Source organism: Gracilinanus agilis, chromosome 3 (genome assembly GCF_016433145.1).
Source record: "Gracilinanus agilis isolate LMUSP501 chromosome 3, AgileGrace, whole genome shotgun sequence".
Classification (NCBI taxonomy): domain Eukaryota; kingdom Metazoa; phylum Chordata; class Mammalia; order Didelphimorphia; family Didelphidae; genus Gracilinanus; species Gracilinanus agilis.
The window spans coordinates 320,539,054-320,556,311 of NC_058132.1; positions in this window are offsets into that span (position 1 = coordinate 320,539,054).

The following is a 17,258-nucleotide window of genomic DNA, read 5'->3' on the forward strand; positions in this document are numbered from 1 at the left end:
GATCTGTGTCCAATTTGCATTTTTTTCCTCTTTGAGACTTTGTTTCTTGCTGTTTTCATGACATCTTCTGAGTTAATGTCTTGTTCTTCCCATTGACTACAGGAGATTTTTATGATTAGGTCCATATATATGTATAATTTTTCTAACTTATTTCTTAACTTTGAGCTTCATATTCAAAGGGTCTGCAAATTTTTAGTGCTTTTGAGGTTGGTGTGATCCAGGAAAGGTTTGGGTCACTGCTCTCCTGGTCTATGCTCTGGTCTTTACCCAGAAGCCGCTTCTCTGCAGCCACAAGCACTAGCATTCCTCTTGGCCCAAGAATTGTGACCAGGCCCCCCTGTTCACCTGTTGCCACAAGTACTAGTGCTCCTTTCCCTGCTCAAACAGAAACCTGGAACTATTTATGGTTAATGCAACAGGCTCTTGCACCCAATGTCAGCAAAGGGTCCCCTGAAATCTGTTCTTGACCACTTGTCCAATCATTTTACTATCTCTAAGCTCAGAGCATTATTGCTGCCACTCTTGCAGCCAGCTCCAAGACCTGCTGTTGCTGCTGGGTGCACTCTGGGTCAACCCTCACCATAGTTTCATAGATCTCTCCTGCTGAACTGGGTTCTCTTGAGTTGGAAAAAATGCCTCATTCTGGCCTCTTCTTGGCTCTTTTATTCCAGAATTCAATTTGAGGCATTATTCTGAAGTTTTTCGGAGGGGAATATTAAAAGAGTTTAATTGGGCTGCTGCCTTTACCCCTCCATCTTGGTTCTGTTCCTTGGTGGCAGCCTATTATTACTAAGGACTACTTGCATAGAAAAGGGGACACACTAAATGCCTCACCCAACAACTGTATTATCCCAGGAGCATATAGGCCAGTGAGGAATACAGATAAAACTTGGATAGCTTGAGTGGTTTACTGATACTCATAGAATATTAAAAGACTAAAAAGAAGGCCTCCCTTGCCTTGCAAATAAACTTTATGGAGAATATATAGGAAGTTATGGATCAGAGCGATTCAAGATCAAGAGATATGGATGCATTATAATCTACCCTACTATAAGAAGGATACAAATCAGTAAGATCACAGAACTCCCTCCATCTTTAGTCTATATAATCACAACTCTATATTCCTCCCAAACTGCTCTATTTGCTCTGTACCATATTTCATCTCTTGCCTTTGCACATTTATACCCTACAGGCTAGAATGTCCTCTGTCTTCATTGTCCTCTCTTGGAATTTTAGTCTCTCTTTCAGACTAAACTCAAATGCCTCCTCCTACGCTAGTACTTTCCTGATGGCCACAGTTAGATCACCCTTCTGTTGTTCATCTGTGTGTTTGTGTTTCTGTATATAGTTTATACTTGAGAGGTATCTGATAAAGTGCTGGTGATGGAGTGAAAAAGGTTCAAGTCCTGCCTTATACAGTTTGGGGGCAGCTGGGTGGCTTGGTGGATTGAGAGCCAGAGCTAGAGATGGGAGGTCCTGGGTTCAAATCTGGCCTCAGACACTTCCTAGCTGTATGATCTGCTCCTGGGCAAGCCACTTAACCCTCATTGCCTGGTCCTTACCACTCTTCTGCCTTGGAACCAATACACAGTATTGATTCTAAGATGGAAGGTAAGGGTTTAAAAAAAAAAGAATTATACAGTCTGTTTGATCCTGGACAAGTTATTTAACCTTTCATTCAGTGTTTTAGGCAACTCTAGTCTAACATTATACCTTACAGAGAAAATGCTGGCCTGCATCGATAGAGGGAATTTCTTCCCCTGAGATTTTCTTGCAGCCTCGAAATCTCAGGGCTAGTCCCTATTTGGATTGTTCTGTATCACCTTCTCCTCTCATGTTTGGAGTTTTCCTGAAGATAGCCCAGTTTTTAGTTTGTTTCCTTGTCTATGTGCATTTCACTCCTCCAATCTCAATTAAAATCTCATCTCCTCGAGAGCAGAGATTGCTAATTTTTCAGTCTTTGTATCCTTGGTGCTTAGAGACCCAGCAAGCACATAGTAGGCACTTACTAAATGAATACTTGTTGAATTGACTTGAGAGAGCAGTGGGATTTGAGTTCTAGCTTTTCAAAAAGATTTCTTTCTCAATTCCCTCTAGCACTTGCTCAGATGATTCAAAAGCTCCTACCTGCACTATTAAGCTTTTTGGAAGACAGTTGTTTGTCTTTAAATAATCCATGAAGGTAATATGCCCAGAGTCGGATAGGCACAGAGGAAATCTGCCTTTGTTATGTATTATTTGATGAGGCAAGTCTTTTTAACCTGCTCACAAGCCAATGCCTCCCCCCTTCATTTATCCACTTTATAAAAGTAAACCTGTTAGTGGCCCATCAGAGGCAAAGAGCTAAGTAGTTGTTCAGAGGGTTGTCAAAGTCCTGGTTGTATTTAAATCAGACTCTGTAGACTGGAGCTGTATCAAAGAAATATTTCCTCATTCTCAGTGGATTTTCTCCAAAGTCAGTCAGAGCCTTAGGCAAAGTCATTGGATAAAATGTAGCTGTTAAGCAGTCATTTTGAAATGGACAGGAGCCTGCTGCGATTTGGTCCTAGCTGAGCTGCTGAGCTCCGTCTTCCGAAGCCACTTCGTTTTCTGGGCCAGCAGCTCATTGAGATTTTGAGTGTTAGCTTCAGAAGTCAGCCTGGTCTGGTGGGGAGCTCAGCCAGGCTAGCTAAGGATCAGAAGGATTTCTGCCCTTTGTTTTGAACTCCTCTCTCTCTCCTTCTTCCTGGAGCCTATTTTGACCCACGGGGACTTCCTTCCTCCCCAATTTCCTTCTGGAGTCTATCCTTTGTTCGCTATTGGCCTTTTTTTAGCTAGTCTTTTTCCCCCTCTTTATCCCTTCAAAACATTTTCCCTCCTAACCAAAATTTTTTTTCTTTTTCTATTATTATCCCTTATGAGGTACCACTTATACCACTTATAATGCAGTAGAAACAATGCTGGGTTTGAAGTCATGGGAGCTGTGTTCCTATCCTGTCTTGGTTACTTCCTTAGATAAGTTGTTTAATCTCTTTGGAACTCTCTCATCCTGAAGAGTTTGAATTAGCTGACCTCCATCTTAATTTAGCTTGAGTAAGGTTCAGGGTCCCAAGACAGAGTACAAGAAGAGGCAGCAATTTCCCTTACATATGGAAGCGTGTTAAATGTTTAATAACTGACTCTAGAAAAACAAATGTACCCATGATACACTTTTAAATTTAATCTACACTAGTAACATTTTCTCCGTCAATTTCTTAAGACCGAACAAACATTAAAATAATAAATAAAGCCACGATTTGTGGCACTTGCCAATTTCTGAAGTATAAATGTTCTCACTGAAAATTTAGCAGTTGGCTTTCCGAAGTCAGTTGGAACTGGCTCCAGCATGCTCCTGCTTACATGTTTCTTATCTTGTTAGGGAAGAGATCCATAGAGGCAAAATAGGCACGAATGGGTCCCTACTTATAGCCTCATTTGTGGGGAGAGGGGGAGGCTCCCACCTGGGACACACGGGTTCCTGGTCCAGCCCTTGTATTCCATGTTCCTTAAGACTGGTCTTGGGAAGCCAAGACATCTAGAGCCAGCCATGGTCAGTGGCTGCTGCTTTGAAGGAGAAAGCTGGCATGGTTGTTGGGCAGAATAACATAAAGCAGAACACAATACAGGAGAGGAGCTAGCAGAGAGAAAATGAATCAAGAAAGCCTTTTTTTGAGGAAAATGCAGTTAAAAAAGGGGCAGGCAGGGGCTTGTTGGGATTCTCCAGTAAAGCCTTGGTAGGTTGTGAAAAGGTTCTTATCTGAAAGCAGGGAATATCAGGAAGTGGGGGAAAGGAGAAAGGATCCTGGATCTAGAATGCAGGGGGCTGTGCTAACCCCCAAAGGAGATGTCTTGTGAATTGATCTAGTTGGTATTTAAATGCCACTGGGGGAAAATTGCTTCTTTAGGTCTTACTTTGGGCGAATTAGGAGATTCTAACCTTTCCAGCTGCCTCTTCTCCATTTAGCCAACAGGGAGCCAGCTGAAGTCCTTATAGAGTCAAAGTCCATCAAGCTCTAAACCTGTGATCTTTCTCATTTCCCACATCCATCAGAATAATGATAATAGTTTACATTTGCGTAGAGCTTTACAGTTTATAAAATAATTTGGTGTTACATTATTTCAAATGACTTTCACGGTAACCCTGTGAAGTAAGTGATATAAACATTATTATCATCATTTCATAAATGGCAAGCTTTAGTCTCAGAAGGGATAAGTTACTTGGCCAAGTGAATGTAGCTAAGTGGTTGGGAAGAGAATTTAGCTCACAACTTCTGATCCAGTTCAGTGTTCCCTCCTCTACATCATCACAGTACATTGCCACCCTCTTACTCACTCATACTTTGGCTGAATACCTATAGAGCCTCAGAGAGACATATTTAATGCTGTGCTGGAGTTGTGGGGAGTGCAAGAGAAGGAGAATGTGATTTTTCTTTCCTCTCCCACCTTTTAATACTCTTGAGGAGATGATGTACACACATGCAACAACAGCATGCAGTATTATCTTCAATACTTCCAAGATCTGTAATAGCATTGGTGTGGATACTCTCCCTTTATCAGTACAGGCTTCAATCTTGGGGTGCCTTAGTAGATTGGTTTTTTGAGAGCCTGGGAGATGTCATATACAACATGTCACTTGGCTGCATGGTATAGTGGAAAGATTTATGGATCCTGGGTCGGGAGAGCCTTGGGTTTGAATTCTGCCTCAGGTATTTATTTACTTTGTGACTTTGAAGAAAACATTTAACCTCTCTGGGCCTCAGTTTCCTCATATGGAAAATGAAGGGAGGGGAATCAGAGACCTTAAAACTTGGGATATGTTGTACTATGTTTCAAACACATACATCCTCAGTTTGTCTGTCTATAAAATGGGGATAGCAATCCTTGTCCTTACCTTACTGGGAGTTTGTGAAGACAAAATGATATCCTACACATGTATGTAAAAAATACATACAAAGTACTTTTGCCAGTCTCTGACATGGATTTCACTATTATGCTACCAAATGACAACCTCCTAATCATCCTGGATAACTCTTTAAGACTAGAAATTGCAAACCAGTTGTAGCTTTGTATCAGTACAGGGAATTTCTTCACTGGGAGTTGCCTAGACCAATAAAATTATAGATGCTGTAAAAAAAAGGAAAGCTTTTGGTAATCCTTAAAGCACTAAATGAATGTTATCCATTATTATAATTATTCAAAGCCTTTCTTACTTGGTAGGACTTGCCAAATATTATAATCTTCTGGCATAACCTTAAAGAACCCAGGGTCACCTCCATGCCACAATGAAGGATTAGAGCAAGGATTGAAAATGGGGTGCAGGGAGAAAACTCAGATAAAAATAAGTGTTAACTGTTTAGTACAATCTGTCATTGCTATTGGAGCCTGAAAAGGGAGATGAGGGATAAGAAGATTTGGAAGAGTTAGTATGATTTATTCTTTTTCTGTTGTTTTCATTCTCTAGAGAAGGTCTGAGGAATGCCCAGGGCTCTACTAGGAATAGTTCTCTAGGCAGGCAAAAAAAAAAAAAAAAAAAAAAAAAAAAAAAAAAAAAAAAAAAAGACTCTTGGCTAGTATTTTTTGTCTTCCCAGAATTCCTCTGAAAAAGATGACCTTCAGGATGGTAGGGTTGGGAAGTGGTGACGCTGGTAATTTAGTCCCAATTTTTAGAATTTCCAAAGGGTTTTGCATGGAGGGCAGTGTTACCTGAGAGCTCATAAAAGGATCGTAAACATAAGGAAGCCTGTTTTTTTATTGGCTAGTAAAATAGAGGCAAAAGCCATAAGCATATCATATCTTACTTCCTTTTTAGATTTTTACTACAATAAAATATGCCATTTTCCATAGATAACAATGACACTTTTGTATTATACCAGGAGGCAGGAGAACCATGCTCTAATGTCCCTACCCAGGCACTTAATAACTCTATGACCTTGGGTAAAGCAATCTCTCAGTATCTCAATTTGCCTCATATGAAAAATAGGGATAAAAGAAATATCTGTTCTGTCTAGGGGGCTCAATTAGTGATTGCTTGAAGTCCTTTCAAACTAGGATTATGTTGGAAAAACTATTAACCAATTATGAGAAATAGTTATGAAGAGAAAAGGTACCAATGGTTATGGAAGCTTGTCCAGTTGCCTTTGGGAGGTACCAAAGTGCTTTCACATGCTCCATTATGCTCCTGATTCTCCAGGTAGCTCTCTTATATTCTAAAATTAAGGTAAATGTTTAGCAGATAGAGACCTGGACTTAGAGTCAAGAAGACCAAAGTTCAAATTATGCCTCAGATATTTACTAGCTATGGGACTGGGCAAGTCACTTAATCTCACTGGGCCTCAATTTCCTTGATATAAAAATGAAGTTAGATTTGATGACTCCTAAGGTATTTTCTATTTCTAAATATATGATCATATGATTCTTGAGTTCTTTGCAAAATTAGTACCAGTTGTTTATATGGAGCTACTCATACACTTTCACCAATAGAAATGTATGACATATATTTATGGTTTCGTAGATTTAAAACTGGAAGGGATTTCATAGTCATATTATTAAGCCTCTCATATTTTTACAGGTGAAGAAACTAAGGTCTATAAAGAGTTTAAATGACTTTTTTCTATTCCTGTTCAATATTTCCCAGAGGTCTATTATATCTAACTCTTCTAAAATTCTATTCATTTCCTTAACTTCCTTCTTATTTTTTTTTATAGTTAGATTTATCTTTGTTTGAGATGGATAAATTGAGATCCTCCCTACTACAGTTTTACTGTTTTCTCCTATAACTCATTTATCTTTTTCTTTAAAAATTTAGTTACTATACTATTTGGTACATATACGTTCAGTATTGATATCCATTGTCAATAGTGCCTTTTAGCAAAATTAGGTTCCTCCGATAATCTCTTTTAATTAGGTCTATGTTTTCTTTTGCTTTGTCTGAAATTGTGTTTGTTAACCCTGCCTTTTAAAAGAAATTAGCTGAAGCATAATAGATTCTGCTCCAGCTCCTTATTTTGACTCTATTTATAACAACCAGATAAATAAATCAATTTAAAATATAAAAAAAAAAAACAACAACAACTCTTTTTGCGACTTTCTGTTTCAGATGTGTCTCTCGTAAACCACAAATACTTAAATTCTGGTTTCTAGTCCATTCTTCCATCCACTTCCATTTTATGAGTGAGTTCAACCCATCCCCATTCACAGTTATTATTGTTAACTATGTATTTTCCTCAGTTCTATTTTCTTCTACTTATCCTTCCTATTTTTACCCTCTCAAAAGTCTTTTGTTTTTGACCAGTATCACCCTTAATCTCTCCTCTCTCTTATACTCCCCCCCTCCTTTTCCCCATTTCCTTCCTCTTCTATTCCTCTGTTGGGTAAGTTGAATTTCTGTACCTAATTGGTATGTGTGTGTGTATGTATATATATGCATATAGATATATTGTATGCATGTATGTATGTCTACATATATACTGGTATGTATATGTGTGTGTGTGTGTGTGTGTGTGTGTGTGTGTGTGTTTTCTTCCCTTTTTGAACCAGTTCAGGTTAGAATAAAGTTCAAGCAATGCCCACTTTCTCCCATTTCCCCCTTCTATTTTTAGAAACTTTTCCTTGTCTCTCTCTTTTATATAAGATAATTCCCCCTATTATTTATTTCTTCCTCCTTCTTCCAGTGTATCGCTCTTTCTTCTTCTTTTTTTTTTAAACCTTTACCTTCCATTTTGGAGTCAACACTGTATATTGGCTCCAAGGCAGAAGAGTGGTAAGGGCTAGGCAATGGGGGTTAAGTGACTTGCGCAGGGTCATAGCTAGGAAGTGTCTGAGGCCAGATTTGAACTTCCTGTCCTTAAGCCGGGCTCTCAATCCACTGAGCTACCTAGCTGCCCACTGTATCACTCTTTCTTACCCTTCCATTCTTCTTTTGTGATCATCCCAGTATAACAGACCAAACCTATGTAATCTAAGTAGAACCCTTCTAACTGCCCTAATGATGGCAAAGAAACAGCTTCTCATAAACCAGTGTTTATAGTTTAACTTTGTTTAGTTCTTTATGATTTCTCAATCATATTTACCTTTTTATACTTTCATTGAGTTAGGTTTGAATTTCATATTTTCTATTCAGCTCTTTTCTATTTCATCAGGATTGCCTCAGAATACTCTTTCATTAAATATCCATTTTTATCTCCCATAGGATTATATTCAGTTTTGTTGGGCAGGTTATTTTTCATTATAACCTAGCTCTTTTACCTTTTAGAATAGCATATTCCAAGCTCTCTACTCCTTTATCTTTTGATAGATCTTGTTTTATCCTGATTGTGGCTCTATGAAAATGATTTCTTTCTTTCAGGATGTTTGCATTTTTTTTCCTCTTTGACATGGGAGCTTTGGATTTTGGCTATAATATTCCTAGGAGTTTTAATTTTGGAATTTCTTTCAGGAAGTGACTGATGGGTTTTTCCAGTTTCTACTTTACTCTCTAGTTCTATGATATCTGGACATTTTTTTTCTTTGTAATTTCTTGAAATATGATACTAAGCTTTTTTAAAATATTGGCTTTGGGGTAGTACAATTATTCTGAAATGAGCTCTCTTCAATCTATTTTCCAGGTCAGTATTTTTCCAATGATATATTTCACATTTTATTCTATCTTTTAACTATGTTTTATTGCTTCTAAATGTTTCATGAAATCACTGACTTCCACTTATCCAATTCCAAATTTTAGGAATTATTTCCTTAAGTGTAGTTTTGTACTTATTTTACAATTTGGCAAATTCTGATTTTTAAGAGCTATTTTTAATCAGTATTTTTTTGTTCTGCCTTTTACAAAGCTATTAATACTCTTTTCATACTTTTCTTGCTCTTGTTTCTTTTCCTAAGTTTTTACTTACTATTCTTACTTGATTTTTAAAAGAATTTTTTGCTTTCAAAAAAATCTTTAACTCTTGTAGAAATTCTTATTGGACTATATCAAATCTGCATTTTCTTTGAGGCTTTATTTGTACATATTTCCAGATTATTGTCTTATTCTAAATTTATGTGTTGAGCTTCCCTGTCACTAATGAGGATTTTTGTGGTCATATTATTTTGTTGTTGTTGTTGTTTGATCATTTTCCCAGCCTATTAGACTCTACTCATCTCTGGAGATGAGGAGGATATCTCACAGCTTGTTCTGTCTTTTGTTTACCTTTGCTGCTTTCACATCTCAACTTTTAAGTTTAGCATTTCCAACATTGTATGAAATGGAAGATGTCTGGTCACTGCCATTCTGGTCCATGTTCTGATCCTTACTCTGATAGAGTCCCTGCTCACTTTCAACTTAACCTGGAACTATGACCTAGAAGGGGTAATGGACACAGTGATAAACAGCATCTATTTCTGTACACCTTGCTAGGAAAGGTGTTCCACAGTGCCCCTGGCCAGTCCCTAACCCAATGTCTAAAGACTTCTCTTTCTGTATTCCTAAGCTACCCTGAGTGGAAAATAATACACAATGACTTTAATTGGCTTTCCTGCCCAAAATTTGGTTTAACATGATTTTTTTTGGTTGTTTTGAAGGGAGTGGGTTGGTTGAGCTCAACAAAATTCTGTTTTCACTTAGTCATATTGATTCCACTTCTGATAATATTTGTAAAATGTTTAGGACAGTACCCAATATAGTGAAGGAACTTAATGAATCTTTCCTTTCTTCTCTTCTATTGTGTAAGAATAAAGGGAGCCTGTAACCAATGTTTGACAGAGGGGAGATAGAGAAAGTCTGTATTGAACCTCTCTTCCAGCTTTCCCCTGGGGCCGAATATACACTGGGAGACTTTAAGGGGGTCTCACCCCAAAACTGGGTGACCTGGATGGTTGTGCTGCCCCACTGGAGGTGGGGGACAGACTTCCCTATAAAATGAAGTATGTGGTACGCCAATCCTATTCTGAATAAGGGTGGGGTTCCCACAAACCTCCCCCTGATCAGTTAATTTCACAGCGGTGGTCTGGCTTCAAGATGGAGGCAGCCAGACCAAGGTGTGGTTCCCCTCTCCCTTGTTGTCTCCCAGGCACTCTGGAACGCTATCTGACTAATGAATGGCTTTTATTATTTGAAATTCAGGGCCTGGGGAAAGGAGTAAAGGGCTGAGGGATATTCGGGTGCCCTCTTCTTCCTCTGTTTCTATTTCTATTTCCCATTTCTATCCTTTTCTATAATTGTAAGTTAAACCAGAAAGGGTCTCTCAGCAAGATTGGGTAATGGGCAAAGGAGACTAAGAAATTGCTCCCAAAATGGAGTCCAAAAACTTAGCTCACTCAATGGTTGAAATTTTGATGGGTGAGATGCATTGGAATGGCTTTTATCAGGGAATCAGGGTTTCAATTTCCACTAGAAGATCCTCAGGAAGCCCTCAGGACTGGATCTGAGCTAGGATGTCCTCCTCCTTTTTCCTCCCAGTCCTCCACTGGAAGACCTCTCCTCTCCTCCTTCCTTTTTCCTCTGAGAAAATCTCCCAAAATCCCTCTCTGGTCTCAACTGTCAGCAACTGTCAGCAACTGCTTTCTCTGGCTCCTTTTGTTCCATCCCCCTTGTACAATCCCATCCTTAAAATTGGAATGTAAACTCCTTGACACGAAACTCTTTCCTTCATTGTATTTGTATCCCTAGAATTTAGCAAAGAGAGTGGCACATAGTAGGTGCTTAATAAATTCTTGTTGGTTGATTGATTGACTTTCTTGAGATTATAAGGCTAGTCAGGAGTAGTGTTGGAGTTAGAACACTCCCTGACTTTCAATAGTTTTTTTTTTCTTTCTCAGAGCTGTCTATGTGAATGTGAGAGTCCTATGGCAGTTGCCTAAAGAATTATATTGCACTTGACTAATGGCTTCATTGCCACATTGGACCACATCAGTTTAAACTAAGGAAAGGAAGTTTAAAAGATGATTACTCCTCAAAATTTCTTTAATTTGTGGCATATCCTTTTTGAATCCCATCCTTACTGTAAAGGTGGTATATTCTCCTGCTTACTCTGGAACTGTAAACTGACTTCAATGCAGAAAGAATATATAATTGTGGAGTTTTGGGGAGTCACTAGGAGGCTGAAAAGAATTGCACCTAAATTTAGTCAGTAAATATCTCTTCTCTTATTGTTAAGAGCTACCAAGCTCTAGTTTGAAGAAACTTTGGGAATGTAGTGGTTTAGAAGAGATCTTGAGTTTTCCCATCAGATTGATTCAACTCAAGAAAGGTTCCTATCATTGACACAAGTAATGAAAAAGGGGACTGGGAATTCTACAAAGTGGAGGAGGTGAGAATGAACTTCAGGAAAAAAGCTACCCAAATAGAGCAAAGGATTTTGAGAACTGCTTAGGAGGAGGTAGAAGGTTTGGAATGTGAACACTCGTCTTTGAAAATGATTTTGCAATGTTGGAATAAAGCCAAGTGAAAATGATTTTGTGATGTTGGAATAAAGCCAGGAATGAGGCTAATCCTACTCATATATGAGTGATTGAGGTGGAAAGCCCCTAGTACCACAGAAGCCTGATTTTTCATTATTTAGGGGGTAGAACTGGGTGATGGATGGTGTTTGTACTAATGCCATTGGGGAAGAATTTGATCCTTTCCAATGTATGTGTGAATTTTTCAGGGTCTATATGGGGGAAATAAAAGAAAGAATAACAAGAAATTTCAGTGGAGAAAGGGACAAATGGACCATATAGGACTCAGAGGAAATCTATTTTTTCTGAACTAGAACAAAGTCTTACTAAGAAAAGTTCATCCTTCCTAAACATAACCTCTGAAAATGAGGTTGTTTAGGGAAAAAGATGATCATGTGAGTCAATTACCATTAGTTTAATAAAATTGCTTCCTTCCTCCCTTAAGAAAGAATGACATTCAACATCTTTATTAGCAATGGTCTAATTTAAACATTATCACTTGAATATCACCAAAAGATTATGTTTTATGAGAAATTGTGTCTAGAAAGATCATGGGTGGGGCCCTGGAGAAAATCTGCTTTGGGATATGAACAAAGCCCCACTTTTCACATCATAGGCAGCATGTTTTTTCCCCTTTTTCCTTTCAGATAATGTTGCAAATCCATTTTCTTTAGACAGTGATTAGAATAAATATTGTCAGTGGTTGGGGAGAGTACATTATGAATGATTTTACTTTAGTCCATTTAAAAAAAGAATAAAATCAATAAGCTCTTCCTGGCATTTTAAACTCCCCTAATCTGACCTTTCCTGTCCCCAGCTGCTCCCCCTTCTCTTCTTCCTTCCCAGAAGACTACATTTCTCGGAACTGCTGGCTAAGCCCGAGGGCAAATGGAGCTTTCTCCTACTGGGCAAAAAAAGGCAACACTTGGGGATCTCTGGGGTATAGTGAACATCCCAAACCTTTTTGGGGAGGCAGGTTTCTTGGATGAGCAGTGACAGTCTATTTCAAGTAGGTACAGCCACGCCTTGGAGTTTTCTTAATGGAAATGTTCCTGGGAGCTAGAGTTCTAATCAATATCCTTTTCCTGGAGTGACTTGCACAAAGGTTTATAATTGGGATAGATGAATGAGTTCAATAAAGATGTCCAGTGGTCCAGTAACTCCTCCCAAAGCTCTTTGCAAACAAAACTGCCCCTTGCTAGGATCTAGGTATGCCCTTATCTTTTATTAGCTAACATTGCCCTTATTTACTCTGACACATAATAAAATGGAGAAAAGTGTCAGATTTTTGGGGTGCTTATCTTATGGCAGACCAGGTATATTGGAAAAGTAGGATTAAAACACTAGCTAGGATGTCTGTCTCTGCCTCCTCTGACAGTTCCTGCTGTTAGTGCCATATACTTTAGCAACTGAATTGTTCTTTAATTAATATTGAGTTTCCCTAACTAGACTGAGAGTTCTTTGAAGGCAGCAATCACATCTCTTCATTTTCTTAGAAACCATGTAGGGTATAACATAGGTCTTAAGACACAGGGGGTGATCAGCAAAGTTTGGTGGATTCAATGAAAAGACAGGGATAATCAGCATCACTATCATTACTTTGTGCATTTTTAGATTACTGTATATATTTTTAAAGGGATTTCACCTCTGGCTTCATTTGAGCCTCATAAAGACACTGTTAGGTTGATAGGTCAGGAACAATTCAATTGAGTTCAATTGTAATCTGTGGAGGAGATGGAAAGTTCTGTGTTTACAAGAACTAGGATCAATCTTGGGATTATCTCTCAAAGATCTCTCATTTTGTCTTGTGTCCCTACTCAGAGTTTCCCCCGAGAATATCAGAATTTGGCTTGTTTGCCTCTAACCATGATTTCCATTGGAGAAATTAGAATTTGTTTCATTTTCAGGTCTCTTCAGAAAAGTAAAGAACCCCTCAGTGTTCTTGCCAGCATTAAAGTTAATAATATATTGGATACAGGAGGAACTTTATTTCAATTGACAGAAAATGCACAGACTTGTGCCTGAATTCTTAAAAGTAAAAAATCATTCTCCTTCTCTCTTCAGGGGTTCTCCATCTCCCTCATTCTTAAGGTTTCTAGTAGTATACTAGAGCAGATATGTCAAACATAAAACTTTCACTCTTGAGTATGGCCTGAATTGAATTAAAATGTAACTGGAAAATGTTTAACAAAATACATAATAGCTAACATTTATGCAGCTCTGTGTACCAGAGACTGGGCTAAGTACTTTACAGTTATTATCTCATTTGATCTTTATAACAACTCTGGGAGATAGGTGCTATTATTTTCCCCATTTTACAGATGAAGAAACAAGGCAAGCAGAGGTTAAGTGACTTGCCCAGGGTCACATAGCTAATAAGGGTCTCAATGAGGATTTGAACTCAGTGCTTCCTAAATCCAGGCTAACCTTCTCCATTGTAGGTTACTTAGCTGCCAATAAATACAATAGAACATAGATAATGTTCATTTGAGTTTTTCCAAGTCAATATATGGCCATTTGGGAAACTTATGAATGGTTTAGTAGGCCTTATTTCTGTTTGAGTAGGGAGGGGCCTCAGAAGTCATCTAGTCCAATCTCTTTGTTTTATACTTGAGGAAAATGAGAGTGAAGGTCAAATGGCTTTTTCAAGGTCCCCTTTTTAGTAAGTAGGAGAGACAGGATTAGAATACAGACTACAGATCTTCTGCTTCCAGAAATAGGGCTCTTTTCTTAATGCCTCAAGCAGTACTGTGTTATCATTATAATAAATATAGATGGATATTATAAGAAGTATGAATATTTTAATTAAGGCCATGTTGGTAAAATATAAGAAGATCACATGCCTAATAAGATCTATTTCAAATTCCCCGCCATACCTTCTCCCACCTGGCTCCCACGTACCAAAGAGAGATGACCCAATCAAGTCCTTTCTATTTAAACCCCACTTTACGTTCACTCAGTGTCATCATGTAAGTCTGGAAATCCATTGAATCATGGGAAATGTAGTTTCCAAGTCCTCTAAACATCCACAGGAAGTTTGTCATATATCTAAATATTTAAAACTCAAATGAGCCCCAAATACCTCTCAATAGAACCCCCAAAATTCCAAATAACACAACTGCTTAACATGGGGAAAGCATTTTGGATTGCTGAAGAATTAAGGCATCCATACTAGGAATTTGTCCTCTTGGTTCCCCAGGAAGGAGAAACACTCTGTATTTTTAGAGAGACAGTATTGTTTGACCCTGCATCCTCATAGTCTACATATCTCATGGCACTAATGAAGAATAAGGTCCAAGTCTGCTCTTGCATATCATGACTCTGTCTCTTGCTCCTTCTTAGTTCTAGCTTTTGTTCATCTAAGAGCTCTTCCACTTAAAATTTTATGTTAACCTGGTAGAAAGTATCTTTAGAAAAGTCCCAGAGATCTATGCTTTTAAACATTTTTAATCAATGACTTAGAGGCATAAATGACACAATTATCAAATTCTCACATGCCGAGTGGAAGAACTAAGATATTAGAGAGCAGATTCAGGATCCAAAAATAGCTTGACAGGCTAGACTGTTGTGCTGAATTTAATGAGTTGAAGTTTAACAGGAGTAAATGTGAAGTTTTATACCTGTGTGCAAAAACCCCTTAGACGCCTTAGTATAATATGGGAGGATGTATGGCAAGATATCCATTCATTTGAAAAAGATTGGGGGGTTTTAGAAGACCAAAATCATAAGTCAGTGTGTGATGTGGCAGACAAATAAGCTAATATGTTCTTAATAAATTCTTGACTGGCTAGTTACATGAAATGCTAAATGTTGAAATCTTGTTAATTATTAATATAAATGGTGTTTACTGGAAAGACTCAAGCATTCTAAATATCATGTTTACCTCTATTTCGTTATTTAAGAGTTTGCTACATTTCATATATATATATATATTAATTCTAAAAATATTAATAGTAGTTTTTGAGCTTATAAAATAAGCAAGAAGATGTGAAGTATTTCTTTGATTTAAAAATTATTGGGTCCTTTTAATTTTTCCTTAAAAGAAACCTTTAAAGCAATATTTGCCAAGTGATTATAAAATAATTTACATAAAGCAAATAGTGTAAGAATCAGTGATTTTTATTTAGATGATTGAATATATGAAGTTTGTTAAATGCTTCAAACGTGACCTCTATACTCAATGATATGACAAATGCTATTGCTTTTTGTAGTCTCTAAACTTGCAAACACATTGAATAAAAGCCACCCCACCACAAAAAAGCATAATGAATAGTGCTAGAGATAGGATTGTCTCTGGTATTCTGTATGATCAGACAAATCTGGAGTAAACACAAATGCTACATTTTGGGAAGGCCATTGATAAGCTGAGAGTGATAAGCTGGGAATTGATATAGATGGATAGAAGCAGCAGGTGTTACATAGGATAGAGTACTGGATTTGGAGCTGAGACGACTTCAGTCCAAATCTTTCCTCTAACATTTATTAGCTCTATTACACTGATTAAGTAACTTAAACTCTTTTTTTTTTTAGAATGAGTAATTTTATTAAATTGAAAGTAGTAGGAGAAATGATAGGAGAAAAATGCATATTTAACTTAATGATACACTATCTTGCTCAATCTATGACCACCATTTTGAGTGCCCTATTCACACCAAAACTTGGAAGATCAGTTCACAGGAAACAAGGAAGTCCAGAGTGCTTGCTGCGCTGCTGCCTAAGTTTATCAAGCCTATTCTTCCACCACTAACTCACAGGTGATATCTCAGGAGCCAACCATGGTTTTCTTTCTTTTTTTTTTTTAAAACACAATTTTAGTATTTATTTTTTAGAAAAGTTAACATGGTTACACAATTCATGCTCTTACTTTCCCCTTCACCCCCCAGCTCCCTCCCCATAGCCAATGCGCATTTCCACTGGTTTTAACATGTGCCATTGATCAAGACCTACTTCCAAATTGTTGATAGTTGCATTGGTGTGGTAGTATTGAGTCTACATCCCCAATCATGTCCACCTCAACCCATGTGTTCAAGCAGTTGTTTTTCTTCTGTTTCTACTCCTGTAGTTCTTCCTCTGAATGTGGGTAGCATTCTTTTCCATAAATCCCTCAGAATTGTCCTGGGTCATTGCATTGCTACCAGTACAGAAGTCCATTACATTCTATTTTACCACAGTGTAATGGTCTCTGTGTATAATGTTCTCCTGGCTCTGCTCCTTTCGCTCTGCATCAATTCCTGGAGGTCTTTCCAGTTCACATGGAATTCTTCCAGTTTATTATTCCTTTGAGCACAATAGTATTCCATCACCAGCATATACCACAATTTGTTCAGCCATTCCCCAATTGAAGGGCATACCCTCATTTTCCAGTTTTTTGCTACCACAAAAAGTGCAGCTATAAATATTTTTGTACAAGTCTGTTTATCTATGATGTCTTTGGGGTACAACCCCAACAATGGTATGGCTGGATCAAAGGGCAGGCATTCTTTTATAGCCCTTTGAGCATAGTTCCAAATTGCCAGCCAGAATGATTGGATCAGTTCACAATTCCACCAGCAATGCATTTAACCTCTTTTTTTAAGCATCTTTTTCTTCTTCTGTAAGATGGGTACCTACCTCTTAGAATTGTTGTAAGGTTAGAAAGAGATAAACCTTATTATATTATGTAAATTCTTCCTTCCTTCCTTTCTTCCTTTCTTCCTTCCTTCCTTTGTTTGTTTATTTCTTTGTTTCTCTCTTTGTTTCTTCTTCTTCTTCTTCTTCTTCTTCTTCTTCTTCTTCTTCTTCTTCTTCTTCTTCTTCTTCTTCTTCTTCTTCTTCTTCTTCTTCTTCTTCTT